At 36.8% G+C, this 6,998-nt stretch overlaps 2 long non-coding RNA genes across 2 annotated transcripts; both read right to left on the bottom strand.

Moving 5' to 3' along the window:
- Nucleotides 1-2,217: 2,217 nt before the first annotated feature.
- Nucleotides 2,218-5,286, bottom strand: LOC110623623. The gene is made up of 2 exons (XR_002489310.2): nucleotides 5,212-5,286; nucleotides 2,218-2,712 (listed from the first exon to the last, which is right to left on the bottom strand). It is a non-coding gene; the product is annotated as an uncharacterized LOC110623623 (long non-coding RNA).
- A 421-nt stretch (nucleotides 5,287-5,707) lies between these two features.
- LOC122724707 lies at nucleotides 5,708-6,607 on the bottom strand. The gene is made up of 2 exons (XR_006352159.1): nucleotides 6,400-6,607; nucleotides 5,708-6,300 (listed from the first exon to the last, which is right to left on the bottom strand). It is a non-coding gene; the product is annotated as an uncharacterized LOC122724707 (long non-coding RNA).
- Between the last annotated feature and the right edge of the window lie 391 nt (nucleotides 6,608-6,998).

Genomic DNA, 6,998 nt, shown 5'->3' with positions numbered 1-6,998 from the left:
AGGGAGAAACCAGGTTCGGCAGCCGAAGGAACTTTCGGTCGCCGAACATGCTTGTGGAAGCAGCCTTCGGCTGCCGAAACTTGCCCCCGAAAAGAGACTTTCATCTCTGTCTGGGAGTTTCGGCCGCCGAAAGTGCCACCGAACATGCATGAGTTTCGCCTCTGTCTGGGAGTTTCGGCCGCCGAAGGTGCCGCCGAACCTGCCTGACTTTCGGCTCTGGAGGGACTTTCGGCCGCCGAACCTGCCGCCGAAAGTGCCCTGTCCAGCCTTCCTTTGCATGTTTTTCTATGATTGTTTCATGATGTTTTAGGGGGTTTTTGGGGAGTAGTTTAGAGTTATGTTCATGTATGTTTGGTCCCTCATTTGAGTCCACCTGTGTAGGTTCGGACCCGAGGAACCGAGGACCCCAGTAGTGAGTCAGCTGCTCCAGTGTCTGGTCAGAGCTATCCAGAGGTGAGTGGAATAACTCTTATGCTTTTAAATAAATAAATCAGTTTTGAGCATGTTCATGCATCACGGATACCATGTGATATTTTAGGTTGTTTGCATCAGAAATCACAATTATGTTGCATTGCATAATATGTTGTTGATGTGGATGAATGTTGAATGATCTATTAGCCCTCATATGTTATGACATGATGATATGATATGGAAGTCCAGGTGTGGCCTGCACTACGCCCCTGGCACTATGTAAGAGAAAGACCGAGTGTGGCCTGCACTACGCCTCCGGCACCATTGGTTATGTATGTTATGTTATGTATAAGAGAAAGACCAGGTGTGGCCTGCACTACGCCCCTGGCATGATTGGAATATGTAGAGGGCTAAATGGTGACAAGTTCATCCTTGATATGATTACTTGTGATGTGATGCATTTCATGATAGCATGTGTTTCAAATGCTTTGTTATTCTGCTCACTGGGCTCTAGTAGCTCACCCCTCTCCCAAATTCCCCAGGTTCGCAGGTACAGGGTAGACCAGGAGGTCAACAAGAGTATTGAAGTCTTTTGTATGTAATAGATAGAATGTGGACATGATAAAAGGTAAAGTTATGGATAGTTATGTAATGTAATGACATTGAGGATTAGAGGTTGTGCTTGACCTATGTGTAAGGTATCCCTTTTAATGCATGATCCTAGATCTTTTATGATGTTTATGTAAACCAACTCAACATATGTTGTAATTGCCCATTGGGGCATTGTTGAGATCCCACAGAGGGGTCGATGTTTATGATTATGTCTATGTTCAGGTTGAGTTTGGTGTTTGGATGAAAGAAAAGTTTTAATTTTTATGTATATTGTTGATCATGTATGGGATTAAATAGGTTCTCAGGATGTATGTTAGGCTTGCTACGGGTCCTGGCGGCCTTAAGCCGACCTGGATCCTAGCGCCGGTAGCGGTCCGATTTTCGGGTCGTTACAGATTGTTTCACTACAAAAAAACAATGATTTAGTGACCAAAATTTTGGTCGCTAAAAAGAAAGATTTGGTTGCTATTATGAAATAGCGACCATTTAGCGACCAAAACGAAATGGTCGGTGTTTGGCTAGTCGCTAAAGTTTTGGCGACAATCTGAAAATTAGTCGCTAAAATAGCAACCAATCAGCGACCATTTTTTGATCGCTAATTTGGTGTCATGGCAAATTAAGTATTAGAAATATTAGTCGCTGGGTGGAAGTAAATTGGTCGTTAAATTTTGGTCGCGAAATGGTCGCTAATTTGGTCGCGAAATGGTCGCTAATTTGGTCGCGAAATGGTCTCTAATTTGGTCTCTATTTCGTTGTTATTTGATCGCCTCAGGGAAGAGCATGTAGTCGCTGTGTGGAAGTAAATTGGTCGTTAAATTTTGGTCGCGAAATGGTCGCTGTTTTGGTCGCTAATTTGGTCGCTATTTCGTTGTTATTTGATTGCCTCAGGGAAGAGTATTTAGTCGTTGTGTGGAAGTAAATTGGTTATTACATTTTGGTCGCGAAATGATCGCTGTTTTAGTCGCTAATTTGGTCGCTATTTTGTTGTTATTTGATTGCACCAGGGAAGAGCATTTAGTCGCTATTTCGTCGCAAATTAATAGTAAAATAAAAAAATATTTATTATTTAATTTATTTTTGTGGCTGATTAGTCACTAATAAATACATTTAAATCTAATTCATATCATTTTTTCAATAAATTCATAAACCTATTATAATATCAATATGTACACACACATTCCAATACATAAAACATCAAAGACAATATATACACATCAACTTCATTTCATAATTCTGCAATCTAAAAGTCCAAAACATTACTATAGTTCAACACTAAGAAACTTAAAATATCTCAAAATACATAATGGATCCAAATAGTATCAAATTCATATCATAAAATATATTATTTAAGTCAGCGAGTAATGACATCATGCTAATCCATATGTGAATTACCAAGGGATCTATGAGCTGGAGGACTATCAGATGATAATGGCATCAATGAGGAAGACTGCTGTCCCATCTTCGCTGCCTATAGTTCATCATGCATTTGAGCTATCATCTGATTTTGGTCTTCTACAAGTTTCTGCAAACTATTATACTTCCCTTCAAACTTTGCTTCAATTTCCTTCTTCCATTCTGGTGATTGGGATGATGAAACATTTCTTGATGTTCCCCCAGTTCCTGTTTGAGAGAAGGCAGAAGAGGCAGCACTACCTAAACCATAAACTCGACTTCCTTGCCATCCTCCTGCTGCAGTAATGAACAATTGATCCTCATTAATAGTTTCTCCATCTCCTTCCACATGATTTGATCCCACATACTGGCTTGAATGTTGTTCTTTTAGCTTCAGATAATTTTCCTAGAAAATCACAGAATAACAGTTCAATTTGAATACTAAAGTAAGGAAAAATGCTAATACATACAAGATATGACAATTATAATACCTGTAAGATATCACATTTACAATACTTGCAAGATATCATAATAGAAAAATCAATCACACAACTGAGAATCATAAACAATTTTCTTGTGAGAATCACCTAGATATCAAAATCATACTTGCAACTAAAAATCAATCACACAACTCAAAATCAATCAACAACTCAAAATCAATCACACAACTGAGAATCATAAACAATTTCACCTAGATATTGGAATCATACTTGCAACTGAAAATCAATCACACAACTCAAAATCAATCACACAACTGAGAATCATAAACAATTTCCCTGTGAGAATCACCTAGATATCAGAATCATACTTGCAACTGAAAATCAATCACACAACTCAAAATTAATCACACAACTAAGAATCATCAACAATTTCCTTGTAAGAATCACCTAGATATCAGAATCATACTTGCAACTGAAAATCAATCAAACAACTCAAAATCAATCATACAACTGAGAATCATAAACAATTTTCTTGTGAGAATCACCTAGATATCAAAATCATACTTGCAACTGAAAATCAATCACACAACTCAAAATCAATCAATAACTCAAAATCAATAACACAACTGGGAATCATTGATAGCGGTTGTCGAAGTCGTAAAAAATAAACCTGTTAAACAATCAGCAATTAACTTGCAGATAGTGGCAATAGGGTCGAACCACAGAGAAGTGACACCAAAGATTTTTCTAATAATGACTAAGGCAAATAAATGACAAATAAATAAAAGAGGGGGGTTTTGTTTTAATGAATTAAATCTAGAAAGCAAGAGAAAGCAATAATTTAAATAAATGAGAATTTCAATGGGATGGAGATTCTAGTTGAAATATGAGTTTAATTCAGCTTGTTCAGAATTGATCATTGAGTATTTAAGACTCATATTTTATTTCAATAAATTAGTTTTGATTGTGGAAGACGCTTCTCACAACCAAATTCCTCCTTAGTTCTAGTTCGATTAGGAAACGTTCGCCAATCAAACACTAATCAACAAGTTGCCAAGCAACGTCCTTAGGGCATTTAGTATCGAATAACTGTTGACTGCATTAAGACTTAGAGAAACCCAATTCTATCCTTGCCAACCGCGTGGTCAAGTCTAGATTATACAACTGATTATATTTGTGTTCAAATAATATAAGCAATTACGGACTTAAATCATTCAAACAATTTATTACTCAAGCAATTTAAAAGCAATGGGCCCTTATTGATTCTAAAAGCAAAGTAACAATTATAGAAAGGATCAAGTTGCATAAATATTGAAAGTAAATAAGAGTTTAACTATGGAGTTTTAAATCTCCCAATTCATCACAAATCTGAATTTTCTCAACTTCAACTAGAAAAGAATGAAATTAGCCACTCATGGTGGGCAAAATACACAAAAGAAAGAAGAAAGGAAGAGAAGAAGGGACTGCCGCAGGTTTCCTGCTGGATTCTGCAGATTTTCGAAGGTGGTAGAAGATGTCCTTGCTGGTTTGGAGGCTGCCTTCCTGGTTTGGAGGCTGCCTTCTTATAGCTGGAGAGTCCAAGTTCAATTAGGGTTTGGAATCCCTATTTTGACTTGGTCTTTGTGGTCTTTGATTCCTCTTTCTCTTCTTGTATTTTGTTGTAGATGGAATTCTCTTGGTAGAAGGACATCATTGTGGTTTTTAGATTTGAGCTGGCAGTGTTTGAAGTGTTTTTGGGCTTCTATTCTTTTTAAATCTGATTTTTCTATTTTTCCCGCTCTGCTGTCAGTTTCTGTTGTCAATGTGATTGGGGCGGGTGATTTGGGCAAATCACTTGCCCTAATCGCTTTCTGTGAGTCAGTCCAGTTTTTCTGTCTCTACGAGTGATTTGGCCAGTCTCTGCGAGTGATTTGGCCAAATCACTCTGACCCAATCACTTTTCCAGCCTTTTCTGCACTTTTTCTCCAATTTTTCAATTTCTTCCTTTTCTGTAAAAATAAGATAAAAACCATAAATTAAGCTGAAAAATGTGTAAATAAGCAATGATAAAGATAATAAAAATGTGGTCAATTTATATTTGATCAATCATAAACAATTTTCTTGTGAGAATCACCTAGATATCAGAATCATACTTGCAACTGAAATCAATCACACAACTCAAAATCAATCAACAACTCAAAATCAATCACACAACTGAGATATCAGAATCGTACTTGTAAATGAAAATCAATCACACAACTCAAAATCAATCAACAACTCAAAATCAATGACACAACTAAAAATCAATCACATAGACATCAAAATTATACTTGCAAGATATTACTTAGAAAGATAACTTGTTTATATAGAAACTTACATAAACAATTTCAGCTCGTTTATCAACAAATTTATTGCGATCACTCTTCTTTGTATGGGTGTGGAGAAACAACTCAGCTGCTGTTGGAGAAACTTTATCTGTCTTAGCATTTTGTATGCGTCTAGCATGCTCCTCATGTGTTATGGACCCACCTGTATGTTTAGAAGGACCTGCTCCTTCACCTCCCTTCTCTGTTAGGCGGTTCTTTGAGTACTTCATTGACTTTGCTACATACTCTGGAGTACTCCAATCTAAATTCCATTTATTCCAAACTTCATTTGATATATAAGCACTCCTCTTTTTTTTCTTCTTTTCATTTGTCAGAAAGTCTTTGTATCGGGTAGCTGCTTTTTTATTCCATGCCTTCCTTACTATTGCAGCACTTTCCTCATCCCAGTGAAATTCCTTCTGTAAATTAATTTAAAAAACACATGTACAATACAATATAGATTATAAGACATTTTATCTTTGTTAGAATGCATAATATATTGCGTACCTCAAACTCTCTGAAATAAAAATCTTTTGTGGATTGTGGGATATTCTTCCAGGAAGAACCCTCCTCTACATTGTACTTTTGAAAAATCTTTGTGCAGGCACCAGATGTCTTCTCAGAAGGCATAAGACTGTAATAGTTTAATAATGCGAGCATAATTTATAAATATTCAATATAATTATTTTTAAATAATTAACCAAAATGAAAACTAATAACAAAGATATGTAATACAATGATAAGTAATGTTATACATTATACTTACTTTCCGCTTGCATGCATATAACAGTAGGTCCTAATAGCATGTGATGAGGATGAGGATGCAGATCGACTAGCACTCGATCCAGGAACAGAACTTGAAGAAGTTGGGGCAGTGGGGGCAACTGGAGCAAGTGGAGGGGCTGCAGGGGCTGAATATGATACAGGGGTTGTTGGAGTAAGTGCTGGGGCTCTAAAGTCAGCTGAAGAAGGTGCAGTGGCTATAATGCCTCGACCACGAACAATTTCTGGATCACCTCGGCCTCGGCCTCTACCTGTACCCGTTAAAACACCACGATCAGCATTACTTGCATCTTCTTTACCATTACCCCTGGCCATATCTGCACAAAAAAATATCCAACAGGAGATTAGTATGTTGTAAAAGTAAAAATAATCAACAATAATAAAAAAGATAATTAGAGCAAAAAAGTTTACTATACAGCTTAGAGTTGACTAATCTAAGTAATATTCATCATTGTCTGAAGTTGAATAATGATATGTCTCATCTTCTTCTTCTTCTTCAACTAATTCCGAAATCAACACTTCACCACCCGCTGGATCATTTAATGTCTCAGGTAATCCTTCTTCATTTAAGACTAAAGGCTGCAAAGTTACAGTATCTTCTTGATATGCATCTGTTGTTGACGTTGTCGAAGTTACAACAACATTTGGTAATTCAATCACTGGCCTGGCTTTAATTTTTATCACAGATTGCCAATCAGAGCTTGCTCGTCTTAAAGAAGGATAAGGAATGTAATAAACTTGTTGTGCCTGGCTAGCTAAAATAAATGGCTCATACTTATGAAATCTCCTTCTTTGATTTACATCCACAATATTATACATTAAATGAATTTTCACTCCAACATTTGGGGTAGGATCAAACCATTCACAGTGGAATAGAACTGTCCGCTTCATAGGTAAAGCCGGGTACTCTACTTTAAGAACCTCTATCAACTTACCATAGTAATCACTTGATTGATCACTATAGTTCGTTCCTTTAATGCATACACCACAATTCACCGTCATTCGATTAGCACTT

Source organism: Manihot esculenta, chromosome 9 (genome assembly GCF_001659605.2).
Source record: "Manihot esculenta cultivar AM560-2 chromosome 9, M.esculenta_v8, whole genome shotgun sequence".
NCBI lineage: Eukaryota > Viridiplantae > Streptophyta > Magnoliopsida > Malpighiales > Euphorbiaceae > Manihot > Manihot esculenta.
Note: the sequence above shows the minus strand (reverse complement) of the source record. Positions and strands in the feature narration are given on the sequence as shown.